The sequence below is a fragment of the Sorex fumeus genome, unplaced genomic scaffold (genome assembly GCF_029834395.1).
Source record: "Sorex fumeus unplaced genomic scaffold, SorFum_2.1 ptg000032l, whole genome shotgun sequence".
Taxonomy (NCBI): Eukaryota; Metazoa; Chordata; class Mammalia; order Eulipotyphla; family Soricidae; genus Sorex; species Sorex fumeus.
Window position 1 is genome coordinate 7,545,182 of NW_026606089.1, and position 22,081 is coordinate 7,567,262.

Here is a 22,081-nt window from a genome sequence, read left to right on the forward strand (position 1 = left end):
GGATTGAGAGTGAGGTATTATGGGGGATTTGGGGAGAGGGAGGGTTTATTCTTTGAGAGAATAAGGAGTGTCATTTTGGAATTATGTGTATGAGAAACCATTGTTAATTGAATTATATATCATAGAATATAAATAATGTTTTAGACGTTTGTCTGTCTCATTTTATTCTTTTAATTTGTTTTCTCCATATGCCACATATGCATGAACTTGCAGGATGCCTATCTTTCTCTGCCTGGTTTATGTCACTAAACATAATTTCCTCATGTTATCATTTTATATACAAATAATAAGAAGATTTTACTTCATACAACTGAGTAGTATTCCATTGCTTTACTACCTTTCATTTTCAAAATTTGTGGTTTAAAAGATACAAATATTGGTTTTAACAATGCTCTGGTGTTTAAAATTTTTTAGTTCAGTGAAGCTAAAAAGATTTTACTGAAAAACACTCAGAAACTTGTGAAACAGGTGTAGGGTGGAATGGAATATTTGTTCAAGCGAGAACAGTCATTTAACAAAGCAAGCAAAGAGAGACATAGAGAAAGGAAGCACGGTATTTCTTCTTATGAGAACAAAAGCTTGAGGACCAAGCCCACTCTGGTAGTTTAGGAATAAGAACTTGGAGTGGTATGAACTTAACTTGTACACTTTAGGGGCGAACCTGAGTGAAACTATTAGAAGTACTTTTAGGAGCATGATAAACTGGAGTCTGCACTTGGAGTGAGGTGGGTCGAGAGTTCTTTGGGGAGATCCGTACTATGGAGAACAGTAATATTATCACATTAATGATAGTGTCTTACCGTGGGATTCCAAAAAATCTGTAACAGTGGCGTCAGAAATGATAACATTCTTAGGTATTTGGATTTCCAGTGGAAACAATGGGAAAGCTGAGTTTATGCTCTGGATGCCTCCACCTGAAACAAGGTCAACAAATCATGAATGAAAAATTACAAGTTACATGGATCAAGGATTCTGATCCCAGTGGAAGGCTAGCTTTCGGGTGGACAATTTCTACTGATGGCCTGATGTAGATTTTGATCCTGGGATACGTAACAGAAAGGAGGTAGTGACAGGTATCCTCAGAAGTGAAGCCTCTGAGACAGAATTCATTCATGCCAACTTATGAGTTATCAATGTTTGCTCATGGCTGCTAACATTATAACATGCCATTCAATGATTCTGTGGTTTCAATTTACTGTGTCAATGTATAGATGAAGTTTCTAAATGGAAGGTTAAAATCTGAGGCCCTCAAGATGATGAATTATGGGGAGGGGGGAGCTGGAGTGATAGTACAGCAGGTAGGGCATTTGCCTTGCACACGGCATACCCAGGTTAGATTCCCAGCATCCTGTATGGTCCCCCCAAGCACCGTGAGGAGTAATTCCTGAGTGCAGAGACAGGAGTAACCACTTTGCATCGCCATGTGTGATCCAAAAACGCAAGAAAATGATGATCTGGGATTGATCCTTAGCATTGCAAACAGCATTATTTTTTAATTTTTAATTTTTTTCTTTCTTTCTTTCTTGCTTGCTTGCTTTTTTGTTTCCCTTAGCTTTAATGTCATTAAGGGATCTTCCCACATTTTCTCCATATATCTTAAGAATTCAGGTATGATAGTGAGGTCTTTAATACATTTGATATGACTTTGTGCCTGGCACTATAAAGAGGTCTGAGTTCATTTTTTTTGCATGTTGCTGTCCAGTTTTCCCAGCACCAGTTGCTGAAGAGACTTCCTAGCTCAACTTCATATTTCCTGAGCATTTATGAAAGATTAGGTAATAATAATCTGAGGGCCAGGTTCAAGATATTTGACTATATTCCATTGATCTGAGGCCTGTCGTTATCTGAATATCATGGTATTTGGATGATTACAACTTTGTAGTAGGGATTGAAGTTGGGGAAGGTGTTCGCTTCTTCTTTTTACCAAAGATTGCTTTAGCTCTACATGGGAGTTTATTGTTGTGTATGAGTTTCAAGAGTGTTTAATCTATTTATTAGAAAAATGTTATGGGTATCCTTATAGAAAGTGCATTAAATCTTTATAGAGCTTTGGGGTGTATTGCCATTTTGACAGTGTTAAACCTCTCAATCCATGAGCATGGGATGTGATTCCATTTCCTCATATACTCTCTTATTTCGTGAAGTAGTGTTTTGTAGGTTTTTTTTTTTTGGTATAGTTCCTTAACCTTTTTATTTGATTCCAATATACTTGATTTTCTGAGGTATTATTGTGAATGGGATTGTTTTTCTTTATCTATTTTTTCTCTTTCATTATTAATATATGGGAAAGCCATGGAGTACCAGATATTGATTTTGTAATATGATACTTTACTAAACAAATCTATTGTTCCCAGGAGCTTTTTTGGAGATTCTTTGGGATTTTCTAAGTATAGTATCATGTTATCTCCAAATAGTAAAAGCTTGAGTTCTTCCTTTTTTATATGGATGCCCTTGATATCTTTTCTTTTTACCGAAATCCTATGGCAAGTACTTCAAGTACTATGTTGAATAGGTGTGGTGAGAGTGGGTAACTTGTTTTGTGCCTAATTGTATTCTGGGATTCTAGCTCATTGATTTCTGCTCCAAGCATTTAGTTTTCTCCCCGTTGAGAATAATGCTTGCTGTGGGTTTGTGGTAGTTTGCTTTGACCAGATTGAAGAAAGTACTTTCAACTCCCATTTTATTGAGAGTTTTTCATCATGAATGGGTGCTGGATCTCATCAAATGCTTTATCTACATCTATTGATATGATGATATGACTTTTATCTTTATTTTATTGAGATGGTGTATTCTGCTTATTGACAAGAGAACGTTAAGCCATCCTTGCATCCGCAAGATAAACCTACTTGGTCATAGTGTGTGATCTTTTGTTGAGTTTCTGGATTCTCTTTGCTGGTATTTTCTTGAGAATCTGTGTATCTGTATTCATCAAGGAAATAGGTCTGTAATTTTCATTTATTGTGGTGTCTCTGTCTGTTTTGAGTATTAGGGTGATCTTTGCCTCATAGAAACTATTTGGGAGCATTTCTGTTTCTTCAATTTCCTGGAAAATCTTGAAAAATGTTGGCAGCAGTTCCTTTTTAAAGGATTTAAATATTTCACTATTGAATCCATCTGGGCCAGGGATTCTGTTTCGGGGTATATTTTGACCATCATTTCAATTTCCTTGAAATGTTAGGTTCAAATATTCCAAATCTTCTTGGTTCAGCCTTGGGAGGTAATTGGAATCCATTAATTTATCAATTTATTCAAGATTCTCTCATTTCCTGCTGCAAAGATTCTCAAAATAATCTCTGATGATCCTATAGATTTCTGGAGTTTCTATTAGGATACCCCCCCTTTGCATTTCTGTTTCTATTTATTAGAATTCTTTCTGTTTCTTTGAGAGGCTTCTAGAGGTTTATTGATCTTGTTTATTTTCTCAAAGAACCAGTTTTTATTCTTATTGATCTTCTGGATTGTATTTTGGGATTCTAGCTCATTGATGTCTGGTACAAGTTTTATTATTTCCTTCCTCCAGCCTAGTTTGGACTACTTTTGTTGGTTATTTTTCAAAATCTTGAGCTCTAATTTATTCATGTAGGCCCTTTCTTTCTTCCTGATGAATTCTGGCAGAGCTATAATCTTTCCTCTTAACACTGCTTTTGCTGTGTCCCACAAGTTCTGGTAGCTCATGTCCTCATTCTCATTTGTTTATGGAAACTTTTTATTTCCTCTTTGATTTCTTCCCTAAGCCAACGGTTGTTCATTACTTCCCTTAAAGAAAATATTTCCTTGCTGAGCTTCAGTCTGTTTGATCTATCGAGAAGTGACAAAGAAGTGTTGAAATCTACTACTAGTATTGTGTTGCTATCAATGTATTTCTATAAGTCTATTAGAAGTTGTTTTAAAGTATTTTGCTGGTCTGTCATTAGGATCATATACATTGAGGAGGGTGAGTTCTTTCTGATGTACATATCGCATGATCATTAAGAAATGACCTTCACTGTCTCTGATAACCTTTAGCCTGAAGTCCATGTGGTTTGATACTAGTATGGCCACTCCAGCTTTGCGGGGGTGATATTTTCTTGAAAACTTGTTTCCCAGCCTTTTACTTTTAGCCCATGGGTGCTTTGATTGTTCAGACATGTTTCTTGCACGCAGCAGAATGTTGGGTTCAGTTTTCAAATTCATCTTCCTATTCTGTGCATCTGAATTGGCACATTTAGTCCATTGACATTGAGAGAGATTGTTGTTTTGGGGATTTGTGCTCTCTTTATGTAGAATTTTTGTATTTGTGGGGATTGTCTTAGCTTAAAGTATACCTGTTAATTCTTCTTGCAACAAAAATATGGAATGCTTTACAAGTTTGCATGTAATCTCTGTGCAAGGACCATGCTCATCATTGTATCATTTCAATTTTTGTATATGTGTTATCAAACCTAGTAGGAGTTAATTTTTCCATATTTTTCTCTTCTTATTACTTTGAGTGTTGTCCTTCCTCACTCCTATGGCAGACAATGATTCCTAATCAAGGAATGTATTTCAAAGCAGCATGAACAAATAGATTTAGAACTTTAATGTCCCAGAAATAAAAATATGGTTTTTATTATATTATCCTTTACAATACTCTAGGCATCAGTTTTACAAAATAATTCTTTTGGTAGATGGTATATGAGTTTGTTTAATGTTGTTCCCTGAATCCTTCATTAAGAACATTAAAATAGAGCCTTTTGCTGTTCTCACCTCAGTCCTGTGTACATCTCCAGGAAAAGGTGGATGGTTTTGTCTGCACTTTCACCACCTTGAATGTATGTAGGATTTTTTTCCTGAAGGATGAGGTGAGGATCATATTGATGATTTCATTCCAACTTATTACAAGTTCAACTTGAATGGAAGGTGAGACTCATGAGGCTCCTATAAAGGACAGAACAAAGGGTCTCAGTGAAGTTTAATGGCCAACTCATATTAACAACATAGATGACTCAAAGTAACCTGTGTGCATCTTTGTGTGTAGTGGGTTTCATATCTACTGATAGTGATTCTCAGTCATGACACATGGGCAAAACAGACCTGTAATTAAAAATCTAGTTCTCTGAGCAGAGTGGGGTCTCTGAGGTGATAGAACAAGTGTGTAGTAAATTATTACTAAGCACATAATATTTTGAATGATGTGTACTTTTCGATCTAAAATTAATTTCAAATATGTCTAAAACGACAGTGTCCTGACCTCGCACCTGGCTTTCCTCACCGAGGCCCCTTGGAGGTGCCGGGGTGAGTTTCCCTCACCGCCCTGATTAGAGTCCCGGCAGCTGAAGACCTCTGCAACCAGCCATAGGTACGCTTAAAGACCACCCTTCCCAAGCTTGACGGAGCCTCATGCATGAAGGAACTGGAAGAGGAACCCAAATGTGCGGGACCGGGGCATGAGATCTCCATGGCTGCTCAGATCAAGACTGTGCCCCCTCCTTCCAGATCCCCCATCTTCTAATAATTAAGTGCTACAACCACGAACTGCCCCTGGATCCATGTAATGCCATCAATGGCCAACATCCAGAGACTGGATCTTATTTAGAAGACAGCAACTCTGATTGTCCAGTTCTCACTCTCAGAGAACCTGGTAGGCTTCTGCGAGTATCTTGCCCGCATGGTGGAGTCTTTGTTTCTGGTCACTGTTTCTTTTGAGGTACAGAAGCTGCTTAATTTAAGATAGTCCCCTTTGTTTATCTCTGTTTCCAGTTGCTTGGCAAGCGGCGTGTTATATTTGAAGATACCTTTAGCTTCAATGTCGTGGAGGGATTTGCCGACCTTGTCATCAATGAACTTGAGGGATTCTGGTCTGATGTTGAGGCCTTTGACCCATTTTTATCTGACTTTTCTGCATGGTGTTAGGTAGAGGTCTGAGCCGTTTGTTTTTTTTTTTTTTTTTTTTGCATGTAGCTGTCCATTTTTGTCTGCACCGTTTGTTAAGGAGGACTCTCTTGATCCACTTCACATTTCTGCTCCCTTATCAAAGATTAGATGATTATATATTTGAGGGTGTGTGTTAGTATATTCAATCCTTTTCCATTGGTCTGCAGCTCTGCCTTTGTTCCAGTACCATGGTGTTCTCATTATTATCGTTTGTAGTAGAGTTTGAGGTTGGGGAAGGTGATGCCTCCATTGTCTTTTCCCCAAGAATTGCTTTAGCTATTCGTGTGCGTTTGTTGTTCCATGTGAATTTCAGGAGTGCTTGATCAATTTCTTTGAAGAATGTCATGGGTATCTTTATAGGGATCACGTTGAATTTTTACAATGCTTCTTGGAGAATTGCCATTTTGACAATGTTAATTCTCCCATTCCATAAGCAGTATATATGTTTCCGTTTCCTCGTGTCTTTTTTAATTTCCTGATGTATAGGTCCTTTACCTCTTTAATTAAGCTGATTCCAGGGTTCTTGATTTTCTGAGGCACGATTGTGAATGGGATTGCTTTTTCATGTCACTTTCTTCTCTCTCATTACTTGCATATAAAAAAGCCATAGACTTTTGGGTATTGAGTTTATAGCCTACAATTTTACTAAAAATGTCTATTGTCTCTGGGAGTTTTTCGTAGAGATTTTAGTATTCTCTGAATATAGTATGATATCTTCTGTGAATAGTGAGAGATTATTTCTAACTTTCATACAAGAAAAACCCTTAATATCTTTTTCTTATCTATTTTCTCTTCCAAGTACTTCCAGTACTACATTGAACAGAAGTGCCAAAATGAATTTTTACTTAGCACTTTCTGTCTGTAAATTTCTATGCTAAGAACGGTGGAATAAACAGTGATATCTTAGTAATTTACAAGTAAATTATGAAGACAGATAATTTAAAAGAAATTCTTTGTATAAATTTCCAAAATGTGTAGCTTTTATTAAATATATTAAGAATAAATCGTAGGTCTTGATTATACCAGGAAGATTATTTTCCTGTTAGAAGTTACCCTTCTAAAATGCAAGAAAGAGACACATTTTGAAAATGTTGATTATTCGTTCATTAATTCAATGAATATTTGTTAGTCTGGTGGTGCAGTGCCTGCAGGAAGTCAACCTGTACCCTCAGGTGAGTACATCAACAGTCTGATGATGTCTTCATGCTTCCTGATAACCTCAAATGGCCACTGTGCCTCTGGCTGGCTCCCAACAACTCAGGACTATGTTTTCCGAGAAATTAAACTCCCAAAAGATATGTGGGAGCCATGTTCACAAACCACCCCTGGCTCAGCTATACAAGCTAATGCATTGGTCTTGTTTCAGAGACCCATAGACAAATCTGGAACATATCAACAGCCACAGTTAACCTTGGACCTGCAAAAGGCTGAAGACACTAGGGTAAATCGGAGGGAGGCAGGTTAGTTTGGTGCCCACCCAACCAGAACCCAGTGCAGCCACTTGCTCCCACAATCGAAAATCGCCACCATGCTCTCCTCTGGTTTCCATCGTCTCAGGATGCTTCTCACTGAAATATAACAGCTGAAAATTCGGATATGCGGGTTTTGTGACTGAAATCTCCAGGCTTTCTCTGGGCAGAATGGGCATCCCACCCCCACTGCCCTGTACTTATAGAAGCCTCAGCAGTCATTTCCATACCTCAAAGCTACTCCAGGCTTACCTTCCTGATAAAAATGCTAAATTCCTTGAACAAACATGATGACCTCTTAGTACCTGTAAGAGACCCTTAATGCACAAAATAAACAGGAGACAGAGAGAAAAAATTAAAGAGCCTGCCATACAGACACACTGGGGGTGGGGGTAGGGTGTTGGGGGATGATTTTAGGGAACCAGGAATATTGGTTTTTGGAAATGTACACTAGAGGAGGGACGGATGTTGGATCGATGTATGACTGGAAGCAAATTATGAATAGATTTGCAATGGTCTATCTCACAGATATTGGATAAAACATTAAAAATATATATCCTTCATTTGTACCTCAGAATACTGATGGAAATTTAAAACAGAGCATATCTATTTTTGTGTTCTCTGTAGGAAAAAAAATGTTACTCACCTGTGTGCCAATAGCTTGTAGAAAGCTAAACGCAATGATATATCGATGACTGTCTTTGGCATGAATACTGTAATTGCAGCTATGTTATGTTTTAGAATCAGTTCATGGACAAGACGTCAAAAGGAACAGTGGCAAAGTGCATCAATGTTGAATGGATAATGTTTCAGGAGCTTGCAAGGGAGATGGGAAGATTTGGCATGAGTAAAGGGAAGAAACAGAAGAGTGAAGTACTAATAAGTATTATGAGAAAAATGCAAGGGAGGACATTTCCTGGCAAGTATCACACTCTGTTGAGCTTTTGGTGAGGATAAGTATTAGAAAGTATCTTTCACATTTAGTGGTAAAAAGGTAACATTGATGGGTGTATTTAAAATTTATTTAATGATTAGAATTACCAAGAGATACAAAGTTACAAAGTTGCTCATAATTGAGTTTCAGTCATCTAATGTTCTGGAACCTTTCCAGTATATTGGGGCATTTTTGAAGGAATATCCCTGGTGCGAAGACTAGGGCATCTGAATCTTAACACATTTCACCAAATATATGATCTGTACTCACATGATTTACACTGTCTCCCCTGCTCTTTGATTTATGTTTTCATGCAATATTTCCTTGTGAACCTCACCTCAAGTGAGGCTCCCTATTTAAGACAAGTACAAGTTTCTGGGGCACTACATATTTTTTGGTTGCTGGGAGAGTCTGTAAAGCAATGCTCAGGAGGTGTGGGGGCCCCACAGACAATTCTCAGAAAACGTGGCCATGGTGCTTGGGGTCCTCTGAGGCTATACAGCCTTTGATACTCTGGCAATCAGGTGGTGCTGGGAGTCAAATTGAGTGCATGTGAGACAAGTTCCATAAGCACTACACTATCTCCTGCGGCCCTGGGTATTAGATTTATGTCAGCATTCTGAGGTCCTCCCTTTTGTCAGAAAGCAGAGACTTGTGCAGGAGAAAGTGGAAGAGACTTTAGGGTTTAGCTAGGTTGTCTGAGTAGCTGGTGATACCATTAAGATTGGTACATAAAGTAAAAGTAAAACAAGAGCCCCGTGCCTTTTCCCACTGAACTCGACACTCTCCACAGGGGTACACCTGCGGGGAACACCTGCAGCAGCTCCTTTGGACTATTCATCACCTTATCAGCCCCTCCCCTCCAGGTGGGTAGAGGGAGCACAAGCCAGGTTCACCACTCCTCCACTCCTCACCCCCAGCTTCCCGCCTTTTCCTGCAGAACTGGACACCCTCCAGCAGGTGACACCTGAGGCAGCTCCATGGGATTTTCCATTGCTCCTCCTACATTCCAGGATCCTGGGTGGGAGTGACCCTGGGATGGGCCAGGGGCGTGGCCACCATATAAGGAGCTTGTCCTCCCAGAAGTGGGCGTGGCCTTGTCCTGGGTGGCCAGCCACAGTTATATATCCCAATCTGGGCACTCAGGACTTTCATCTCTCAATTTGTCGCCTAATACCGACTAAAAATTTCTGACCACCTCTACTAGAATACAACAACATCCCACTCGCCTACTCCATTTATAACAAAAGACCTGTATGAAATGTGCTGTACAAGCTCAAAACTAAAAAGTACCTCCTCCAAAGCGCAAATCTCCACCACAAGGAGAATATGAAGAAAAGAATCCCGAATCCTCAACCGAGGTTTTCCACAATTGCACTCTCTTTGATAAAGAATTCCAGGATAAAATGGAGAGGTTATTCAAGGACCTACTCAAAGAATCAATGGAAGAGATATCCAAAGACTAAAAGAAGAAATGAAAAAACAATAGAAAAGAGAGTCAAGAAAATACAGGAAGAAAAGAGAACAGAATTTTAAAAAGCTACAAAAAGAATATTCACAAATAAAGGATTCAGTGGATGAAATTAAAAAGTTAGTAAGTGCCCTTAGCAATAGGATAAGTGCAGCTGAAGAGAGGATCAGCGAGCTTGAAGATGAGCAACAGAAATCCCACTGGGAAGAACAAGCAATAGGAAAAGACCTCAAAATGGCTCTAAGGAGAATCAGAGACCTAGAGGATGACGCCAAGAGGAACAACATTGCAATCATTGGGGTACCAGAAAGACAGGGAAACACCCCAATGAAAAAGCTAGAGTAAAAGAAACCATTGCTGAAAAGTTGCCAGAGTTAAGGAAAGCAGACATCCAGATCCAAGGAGCCAGAAGGGTACCAGCTAAAGGACACCCCAGAAAAAACACTCCAAGCATATCATAGTCAGAACGATGGATGCTGTGGACCGAGACACAATTTTACAAGCAGCAAGGTCAAAGAAGGAAATTACCTACAAAGGAGCACCCCTTAGATTCACAGCAGACCTATCAGTGGAAACCCTCAAAACCGAAGGCAATGGTTGTATATAGTGAAAAAATTCAAAGAAATGAACGCCTCACCGAGAATACTCTATCCAGCTAAACTCTCACTCAAATTCGATGGAACGATACACCACTTTTTAGATAAACACAAACTCAGGAATTTCATATACTCAAAACCAAATCTAAAAGAAGAACTAAGGGGGCTCCTGTAAGAAAAGAAGGAAAACACGTGTAAACACAATCAACTCCTACAGGAAGATGGCACAAAACCCCATGACAATACTCTCCCTTAATGTCAATGTCTAAATGCACCTACCAAGAGACACAGAGTGGCAAAATGGATCCAGAAACTGAAAGCAGCATTCTGCTGTCTACAAGAAACTCATCTGAACAATCAGAGCAAACACAGACTCAAAGGGAAAGGATGGAAAACAATCCTGCAAGCAAACAGCTCCCTCACAAAAGCTGGGATGGCCACAATAGTATCCGACAACATTAATTTCAGGCTGAAAAAGATTAGAAGGGACAGCGAAGGCCACTTTCTCTTCATCAAGGTATACATTCCACAGGAAGAAATCACACTCTTAAATGTATACGTACCTAATGAAGGAACAGCTAGATACTTAAAACAACTGCTAACAGATTTTAAAGAGGACAGTGCTAGCAACACAATAGTAGATGAAGACTTCAACATAGCCTTATCACCTCTGGATAGATCAACAAGAACAAAACTCAGCAAGGAAACGTTGGCTTTGAATGAAGAAATAGAAGAGAAAGGACTTATAGACCTATACAGGGCTTTACACGCCCCAAAGAAAGAATACACATTCTTCTCCAGTGCTCCTGGAACATTTTCCAAAATAGACTATGTGCTAGGCCACAAAACATACCTCAATAGAATCAGGAAGATAGAAAGAGTATCATCAATCTTTTCAGACCATGATGCACTGAGGATAGATGTGAATCACACACAGACACGGACAACCAAATCGAACACCTGGAAAATAACCAAGTCACTGCTGAACAATGTGTGGGTCAAGAAGGACGTCAAGGAAGAAATCAAAAGATACCTGGAAACAAATGAGAACGAAGACACGAACTACCAGAGCTTATGGGATGCAGCTAAAGCTCTATTAAGGGGAAAATTCATAGCTCTGCAAGCATATCTATGGACGGAAGAAAAGATGCACATAAGCAACTTATTTCACAGATCAAGATCTTAGAAAAGGATCAAGAAAAGGAGCCTAAATCGGGCAGAAGGACAGAGATCATAAAACTTAGAGCAGAAATCAACGACATGGAAACCTAAGAAACAATCCGAAATATCAATGAAACCAAGAGCTGGTTCTTTGAGAAAATAAGCAAGATAGATAAACCAATAGCAACACTCACAAAGAAACAGAGAGAGAGAAAACTAATAAAACGAATCAGAAATAAAAATGGAGATATCAAAATGGAAACCAAAGAAATTCAAAAGATCATCAGAGACTACATTGAACGTCTGTATGCCAAGAAAAAAGAGAAGTTAGAAGAAATGGATAACTTCCTGGATTACTATAATCTCCCAAAGATGCGTCAAGAAGATATAGAATACCTTAATAGACCTAGTCACATCAAGGAAATTGAAACTGTAATCAAAATTCTTCCCAAAAACAAAACCCCAGGTCCACATGGATTCACTACCGAATTTTTCCAAACATTTAAAGAGGATCTACTGCCAGTCCTTCTCAAACGTTTCCAGGAAATTGAAAAAACAGAAACTCTCCCAAACAGTTTCTATGAATCCCATATCTCTCTAATACCAAATGGAAACAAAGATACCATGAGAGAAGAAAACTACAGGCCGATATCACTGATGAACACGGATGAGAAGATTCTGAACAAAATACTAGCAAAGAGAACTCAACAGCTCATCAAAAATATCATACACCATGACCAAGTTGGATTCATCCCGGGGATGCAAGGATGGTTTAACATTCGGAAATCAATCAACATAATCCATCATATCAACAAAAGATAAAAATCATATGATCATATCAATAGATGTAGAGAAAGCAATTGAGAAGATCCAGCATCCGTTTATGATGAAAACCCTCGCCAAATTGGGAATAGAGGGGACTTACCCCAATATAGTTAAAGCCAGCTAGCACAAGCATACAGCAAGCATCATCCTCAATGGGGAAAATATGAGAGCGTTCACCCTAAGATCAGGAACGAGATAAGGATTCCGACTCTATCAACTGCTGTTGAACATAGTACTGGAAATACTAGCAATAGCAATTAGGCAAGCAAAAGAGATTAAGGCCATCCAAATAGGAAAGGAAGAAATCAAGCTCTCACTATTCGCAAATGATATGATACTATACTTAAAGAACCCTAAAAACTCTACCAAGAAACTCCTAGAAATGATAAACTCAAGAGTAAAGTTACAGGTATAAAATAAATACCTAAAATTCCATGGCTTTACTATAAACAAATACAGAGAGAGAAGAAAATGACAAGATGAAAACAATCCCATTCACAATTGTGAGCCAGAAAATCAACTACATAGGAATTAGTTTAACTAATGAAGTAGAGGAACTGTACAAAGAAAACTACAAAACGCTGCTTCTTGAAACAAAAGAGGAAGCGAGGAAATGGAAAAATTTCCCCTGTTCATGGATCTGGAGAATTTATATTGTCAAAATGGCAATACATCCAAAAGCACTGTACAGATTCAATGCGATCCCTATTAGGTTATGCATGACATTCTTCAAAGAATTGGAGCAAACACTCCTGAAATTTATATGGAACAATAAGCCCCCACGAAGAGCTAAAGCAATTCTTGGTTAAAAGAAAATGGGAGGAATTAACCTCCCGAACCGCAAACTTTACTAAAAGTAGTAATAATTAAAATAGCATGATACTGGAACAAAGGTAGAGCTGCAGAGCTATGGAACGGGGTTGAATATACTGATATCTCCCCTCAAACATATGACCATCTAATCTTTGAAAAAGGGGCAAGAAATGCGAAGTGGAGTAAGTAAAGTCTTTTTAACAAATGGTGCTGGCAAAACTGGACGACTATGTGCAAACTACTGGGCTTCGATCTCTGCCTAACACAATGTACAAAAGTAAGATGAAAATGGATCAAAGACCTAAACATCAGACCGGAACCCATAAGGTACATTGAAGACAAAGTTGGCAAAACCCTCCAAGACATTGAAGCTAATGGTATCTTCAAGGATGTCACGTCACTGGCCAAGCAAGTGGGAATATCTTAAACTAAGAAGCTTCTGAATCTCAAAAGAAACAATGACTAAAATACAGAGAGAGTCTACAGAATGAGGAAGGATATTCTCCAAATACACATCTGAGAAGGGGTTGATATCAAATATATACAAAATACTGATTGAACTCCACAAGAAGAAAACATCCAACCCCAACAAAAACGGGGGCAACGAAATGAACAGAGACTTAATCAAAGAAGAAATCCGAATGGCTAAAAAGCACATGAGAAAATGCTCTACATCTTTAAACATCAGGGAGATGCGGATCAAAACAACAATGAGATATCATTTCACACCACAGACACTGGCCCACATTCAAAAAAACAAAGGCAACCTTTGTTGGCACGATGTGGCGACAAAGGGACCCTCCTTCACTGCTGGTGGTAATGCCGACTGGCTCAACCCTTTCGGGAAAACAGTAGAGATGATTCTCAAAAAATTAGAATTTGAGCTCCCATTTGACCCAGCAATACCACTCCTGGGAATATACCTCGGAGAAGCAAAAAAGTATAGTCGAAGTGACCCCTGCACTTATTTTTTCATTGCAGTACTATTTACAATAGCTAGAATATGGAAAAAAACCGATTGCCTGAGAATAGATGACTGGTTACAGAAACGTTGGTACATCTACACAGTGGAGTACTATGTAGCAGTTAGAAAAAAATGAAGTCATGAAATTTATTTACAAGTGGTACTGCATGGAAAATATTATGCTAAGCGAAGTGAGTCAGAAAGAGAGGGACACACATAGAAAGACTGCATTCAACTGGTTAACATAAAGTAGCAAACTAAGAGAATAACAACAAGAACAGCTGTGATAAATACCAGGTTCTTCACTCCATGGCTTAGATACCAGCCTCACACTCTAGGGGTAAAGGCAGCTCAGATAGAGAAGGGAGCACCAAAAAAAGGGTGATGAGAAGATACACCCAGAATAGGAGATGCATACTGACAGCAGTCTATAGAGAGAACATGATTGCCACCCGAAGTCTCTCCTACAGAATATAGCACCGAAAAGGAGAGATAGAAGAAAATGGAGTGCCCTGCCACAAAGGCAGGGCAGGATGGGGGTTACGGGGTGGGAGGGATACTGGGAGTGGTAGGGGTGAAGAATGGGCTCTGGTGTTGGGGTGGGTACTCAATCATTGTATAACTGAAACCCAAGCACACAACTTGTAAGTCCACAACTGTAACTCATGGTGTTTAATAAAACAAAACAAAACAAAATAAAACAAGAGAAAGGTCTAACAATAGCAAACAGGACTGTAGTACTCAAAACATTTGGAAACAGGAACATTAGCAAGTATTTTTAAATAAGCATCCAGGAGAGAATGTAGCATTGTGAGTGAACAAATCTACTGTATGGATTCATCTCATCCTCGAAATGGAAAATGACAATGTGTTACAGTTACAAATTTTCAAATAAGATATATACCATCTACTTTTTGCTGTGTTTCTATGCTTTGCCAAGTATGATTCTAATTTTTAAATTTACTTTAATAATTAAAACAGTATTTGCGTGCATTAATCATTTTAATTAATGTTTTATTAAAATGTTTTTAAAATTGGTAAAAATCTTTTATTAAAATGTCATTTTAAAAAACAAATATATAGTCCAAACAGCTATTGCAGTATGTAGAGGGTGTTTACCTTGTATGCAGCTAACCTGAGCTCAGTCCCCAGAACCCTGAGCCTGCCAGGAGTGATCTCTGGATACAGAGTGGGAAGTGAGCCCGGAGCACACCTAGGTGCACTCCCCTCCCCACAAAAAAGGAAGAAAAGAAAAGAAAAACATATAAATGATTCTTGAGTAACATAGAGAATAAGAGAGCTAACTCCTATATAACTTTTGAAAATAGTCAAATTTAAGAGATAGTCTGCTAATGGCCAAGAAGATGGTTTTTTAAAATACAAATTATCGACCATCTATCTTCACTCCCATTCCTTCCCATTCCAGTCGTCGCATGATGTTCTCAAGGGTGGCACTGAAGAGTTTCGGTGAAATGGTATCACCCTGCCGCACCCCTCTCTTGACATCAACGATCACTTCTTTGTAGAATGGTGAGATCCTGCTAGTGAATCCGCAATACAGCTCACGGAGGATCCTGATGTATTGGGCTTGAATGCCCTGATTGACTAGGGCTTCAATGACCGCTTCAGTCTCAACAGAATCCAAAGCCATCTTTAAATCAATGAACTTTAAACAGAACGGCATCTTGAACTCCCGAGAAACCTCAATGAGCTTGGTTATCGTGTGGATATGGTCGATGGTGCTGAATCCTTTGCGGAACCCTGCTTGCTCGAATGGTTGTCCGTCATTTAGTGTTCTGCCAATCCTATTTAGGATGACTCGAGTTAACAACTTGTAGATGACAGACAATAAGCAGATCGGGCGATAGTTGCCAATGTCATGGATGTCTCCCTTCTTGAACAGTAGTACGGTCCTGCTGGTTTTCCATTGGGACGGAAACTTGCATTCAGACAGGTAGCGAGTGAAGCGCTGAGCCAGTGTATTGATGAGTACTGACGGCAGGTCCTTCAGGTGCTCAGTTCTGAACTTGTCTGGGCTGGGTGCTGTTTGTTTCTTTACCAGCGAAATGGCGTGTCAGATTTCGGAAGGGAGAACGTTGGGAACAACATATCCATCCTGTGGAATTTGGTATGTCGGCAAGTGGACATGGTTATTGAGGAGATTTGAGTAGAAGTCATGGTAATCTTCTCCATTGCCGTTCTGGAGGATGTGATGGATCCACCAGGACGTTGGAGGGCAGTCATCTTGGTCTTATAGTTGGCGAAGGTCAGGCGGGCGTTACGAATACTTTTCCCGGCTTCTGCCGCATCTACAAGTACTTCTGCTCTTCTCTCTTTGAGGTCTTCCTTGTTCGCATCTCTGCACTGCTTTGCGAGCTTGGACATTAGCTTGCGGTTGCCTGAGGCATGCCCCAAACCACGCTGGCGAATTAGCTCAAGAGTTTTCGAAGATAGGTGATTTTTTGTGGCTATCTCTCTCTTGGCCTTCCTCGCACATTCATGGAGGTGCTGAACCATTGGATCGTATTCCTTGTCAATGTTGTCAACAATGGCATCTTCCCATGATGCCGCAATAGTACCAAAGAGTTCCCAGTTGGTGGTCATTCTGGGAGTTCTCTTTTTGAACTTTGCAGCCCTTTCTCCCCGCTCTGTGAAGTAGAATTTTGCATGAAGGAGACGGTGGTCCGATCCCGTTCGAAATTTTGGGACAACAGCAACATCAGTCAGGCAAAACCGCTGATTGAATATGATGTGGTCTATTTCGTTGTGGAATCTTCCACCGGGAGACTCCCATGTCCATCATTTAGATTCTGCCTTCTGGAACTGTGAGTTACCATGAATGGTCTTGGTCAACATGATGAACTCAGACAGTCTCTCACCCTGTTTGTTACATTCTAGGCCATGGGTCCCGATGTGAAGTTCTTCAGCTGATCTTCTCGGTCCTATCTTGGCATTAAAATCACCCACAATGATCTTGTAGAAGGTGTGGTCTTCTTTATAGAACTCCTCTAGCTCCATGTAGAACTTCTCGATTTCTCTTTCATCATATTGAGATGTTGGTGCGTAGACAACGAAGAGAGTGTGGTCTGTAAACCTGTAAATTTGATACATTTAAAAATTTATAATGATTTTACAATAGTCTTTCAATTATGTATTTACATTAGTCTATATACAAGCATGATTTTTAAAAAATAAATTTCAGTGACAATAAAATTTTGGAGTTTTTCATAATTGTAATGATTTACTGCTCAGTCTATATTGATGTGAACATTTTTATCTATTTGTCTAATTTTCTGATTGTTTATTTAAGATCAGTAGTTAACAGCTAACTTACCGATGACTGATTATGTGGCTCAGGGCTAAAGCACTTGGTTTGTTTGTGTATATGAAACCTTGGGTTGGCCTCCTGCAAGGCAAATGCCCTACCCACTGTGCTGCAAAAGTTATATAAAATATACTAATAATAAAACCTAATGATGTTGGTGAACAGTGCAATATAAATGATTATTTAGTAATTTTCTTGATTTGTTAATGAAATGTGTAAGCTCTTGAGTATAATGGGAGTATTTTTCTAACATAACAGTCTGAAGAAGTTGAAACTGTTATAACTGTCCTGTAGGATTCCATCTCCCTAGCCTGCTTCATTCTACATCTCTCTCTATGCAATCCAGTCTTCTTCTTGGGAATCTGAACTCCTGACCTCCTGATTGGCTAGCCTCTACCGTTCAACTGCCTACATTATGACATCATTCTCCCACCCAACCAACCACCAACTGGTAGAATCTTGGGGTTGGTTCATCTTGACCTTGAACCTGCAAGGTGGTGGCGGAAAGAGATAGTCCTAGGAGAGTTAATGGAGTGATGGATGGATGGGAAGGAAACCGGGAAGAGTAGGGAACTGGACAGCTGGTGATCAGCATGGGAGACTTGGTAGATGTTTTCTAAATACTTTAACATGTTTTTAGTAAATGATAAGCAAAGCAAAAATATGAAAATAAGATAGGTTCCAAAGAAGAGGTTACATATAAGACCGAGAGAGCTGAAAGGGCTGGCACTCCTTCTGTAGCTTTCAATCATACCATTTACTAAAGATGGTATTTTCACATCACTTAGCTGTGGAGAGGAATAGTGAGAAACAGAATGCCACCAGAAAAGCAAACTGGATGACCACCTTTCATAAATGCCAGGTGAAATGTGTTCACATGTATCCCAAGTGCAAGTGTATTAACAGGAACATATATTTCACTAAGTCTGCTTGATACCAGTAACTACTTTGGTGGAAATGGAGGGAAAAAAATGCAGTTTCTGACAGACCTGAGACTAAACTGCTAATCAATTTTCCCAGGAAAGGGTAGTTGAATGGCTGTGAACAGAAAAACTTGAAAAGTGTTTTGCTACCTTTCATGTATGGCTAGAGGAAAATGATCCCAGTCATCTATCAAAACCAACAAGCTTCAACTCCCTTGAAGGACAGTTGTATTCAGTGAGGAAAAAATGCTGGGAGAAAAGTCTGAAATGATGGGAAAAGAGACAATAAGTGCAAAAGGAAGGACTTGAAATTTGGGTTCCTCTGAAAACAAAGCTTGAAACCACAAGATCTGGTGAGCACACGATTTACTGGGAATGGGATCTGAGGAGGATAGGAGTGATATCAGGGATGTGAACAAGGAACATCCAAGTTAAGGAAGACTTAGCTAGCTGATTACCCCATGGGCAACATGGATCCAAGACTACCAGAACTTACCAAGGAATTTACTTTAATTTTCTTTCTTTTATATGGTCACTTACAACATGTATTCTTTGCCTTCTTCAACACAATTTTCAAATGATTTTTAATTATTAAAAATGTTTTATTAACATGTCATTATTAAAAAGAATCATATATGCCAAAGAGCAAGTGCAGTATGTAGAGGGTGTTTACCTTGTATGCAGCTAATCTGAGCTTAGTCCCCAGAACCTTGACCTTGCCAGGAGTGATCTCTGGATACAGAGTTAGAAGTGAGCCCAGAGCACATCTGGGTGTGCTCCCCTCCCACAAAAAAGGAAGAAAAGAAAAGAAAAACATATAACTGTTTCTTGAGTAACATAGAGGTTAAGGGTGTCAACTGCTATATTACTTTTGAAAACCCCCAAATTTAAGAGATAGTCTGCTGTTGACCAAGAAGATGGTTTTTTAATAATATTTACTCACATTGCAAGTAATGCTATTTGTGGCCTGTAAATCTGTAAATTTTGATACATTTTAAAAAATTATAATGGATTTTATAATGGACTTTATAATGAATTTGGATTTTATAGTAATAAGTGATAAATTGTATTTCTGTTTTTGTGGGGTATTTTGGCCATAGTATGTGGTGCTTGGGACTTCTGACTCTGTGCTCAAGTGTCATTCCTGGTGATGCCAGCCATTAAGTTCAGTTGACTGTGTTCATGGTAAGTGCTTTAACCGCTCTACTAATTCCGGGGGGCCAATCAAATAAATTATCTGCATATATTTTTTACATGCATGGCATACTTTGTCTTAGATTTTTTGATATTTCTAGGATATATTGATCGTCTTTAATTATTTTGCATCAATACCATTCTCCAAAAAAGTTTCAAAATATAATTATTGACAAAAAATCATATAGAGGTCCAAATTTGTATTGTTCATGGGATAACTATATTAAGAAGAAAATAGAACCACAATAAACATACAAGTAAAATGAAGGTACATTTCTTTGGAGTCTTTCAATTATGTATTTATATTTGTATATATACAAGTATAATCTTTGAAAAATAAATCTCAGATACTATAACATTTTATTGAGTTTTTTATAATTGCAATGTTTTATTGCTAAGATGATACTGTTGTGAACATTCATATCTATTTGTCTACTTTTCTGATTGTTTACTTAAGATCTGATATTAAAAGCTAACTTACTAGGGCTCGAGCGATAGCACAGCTGGTAGGATGTTTACCTTGCAAGCGGCCGACCTGGGTTCAATTCCCAGCATACCATATGTTTCCCTGAGCACCGCAAGGGGTAATTCCTGAGTGCAAAGCCAGGAGTAATCCCTGTGCATCGCGAGGTGTGACCCAAAAAGAAAAAAAAAAAGCTAACTTACTTATGACTGGGTATGTAGCTCAGGGCTAAAGCACTTGGCTTGCAAGTATGAAATTTTGGGTTCTATTCCTCACACTATAGAAAAAAAACCAAAATCACTAACTATGGTTGAAAATATATCTCAGTGGTAAAATATTTGCCTCACATTTGTGAGGTTATGGGTTTGATCCCTGAATTTTCATATACGCTCACAAAAGCTAATTTACTTAAAGAATATTAAACTGCTTTAACCCAAGTACATATTGCCGTACTATTATACAGATTTAATTCTCAATAAAATAACTTGAAAAGGTCTATTTTTAGCATCTTTGCTAGGAAAAGATGTTACCTGATTTTTAAATGTTTGTAATTTGGGGACACATTTTAATTTGTCATTTTATTTTGTGCTCTTTGTCTACTAGTGAGCTTGAAAATTGCTCTTGTGTTTACGAGGAATTTACACTTCTTCCAATAGAGATTATATGATCATGGTTTATGCTTATTTTTTCTATACAAGTTTAATAGCTAAATATTGATTTATTTCACAGCAGTAAAAACATTCATCATTTGCCTATCATATTAACTGCCATTAGTTGTTTGTTTTGCTTGTTTTTTGATCACTTAATTTACTTTTTATCTTTTCTTTCAGATTGTAAGATTTTCACACAAATGAGCATATGTTTTTCTTTATATTCTACAGTTTTAGATTGAGAACAACTGTTTGTTTTTGTAAAATAAGATACTTGTGCATTTACAATTTCTTCTCATTATTTTTACATTTTAACACATCTCGATGCATCTACAATTTGTCATAGTAAGTGTAGTCATATTGAAAGAAACTATCATTATTTTCAATCATAGCACTGTAGCACTATCCTCCCGTGTTTCGTCCATTTGCTCGAGTGGGCAACAGTAACTTCTTTCAACAGATTGTGAGACTTGTTGTTACTGGTTTTGGCCTATTGAATACGTCATGGGTAGCTAGCCAGGCTTTTGCTATGAGGGCAAGATATTCTGGGTATCTGGGTATCTTACCGGGCAGAGGAATCTGAATCAGGGTTGGCCTCCTGCAAAGCAAATGCCCTACCCGCTGGATGTAAACGTTATATAAAAATACTAGGAATACCGAATGTTGTTTCTTTAACAGTGCAATAAAAATGATTATTTAGTAATTTTCTTGATTTATTAATGAAATATGTAAGCTCTTGAGTATAATGTGAGTAGTTTTCTAACACAATAGTCTGAGGAATTTGAAACTGTTATAACTGTTTTGTAGGATTCCATCTCCCTAGCCTGCATCATTCTACCCCTCTCTCTTATCCAATCAGGTCTTCTTCTTGGGAATCGGACCTCCTGATTGGCCAGCCTCTCCCTTTCAACTGCCTACTTTATGACATCATTCTCCCACCAAACCAACCACCAACTGGTAGAACCTTGGGGTTCCCATGCGGTTGTTTGTAAAAAATTTGAATCATCCTGGCAAGTGACCAGTGACCAATAACCAATCACCATTGACCAGTCATCTTTACTGGACACTTGTGGTCTTAAGCCGCTACAGTTTACTGACTTACTCTCATACTGTCTCCTCGTCTCGTCTACCTTTCATCGGTATTTCCTCTTCTCTGACCATGTCAGGTAAGGAATAATACCTTTCAAAGCTTTTCATTAGATTTATCATCCCTAAACTTAGCAGTCTAGTAAAAACAACATGTACTAGTGAAAGAAAGTATTCAAGTTGAATTTTATAAGCCTCATTTTAGTTGACTTTTACATTTGCTGTGTGATTTTAGACATTGGCTTTCTTTCTCTCACATACAAACTGTTTTTCCTCATTGATTAGTTTATATTTTAGACATATTTATGAGCTCAA

The 22,081-nt window shown here is 38.5% G+C and overlaps 1 pseudogene; it reads right to left on the reverse strand.

Annotated features, from left to right (window-relative positions):
• Nucleotides 1-4,324: 4,324 nt before the first annotated feature.
• LOC130025887 (uncharacterized) lies at nucleotides 4,325-4,421 on the reverse strand (annotated as a pseudogene).
• Nucleotides 4,422-22,081: the final 17,660 nt, after the last annotated feature.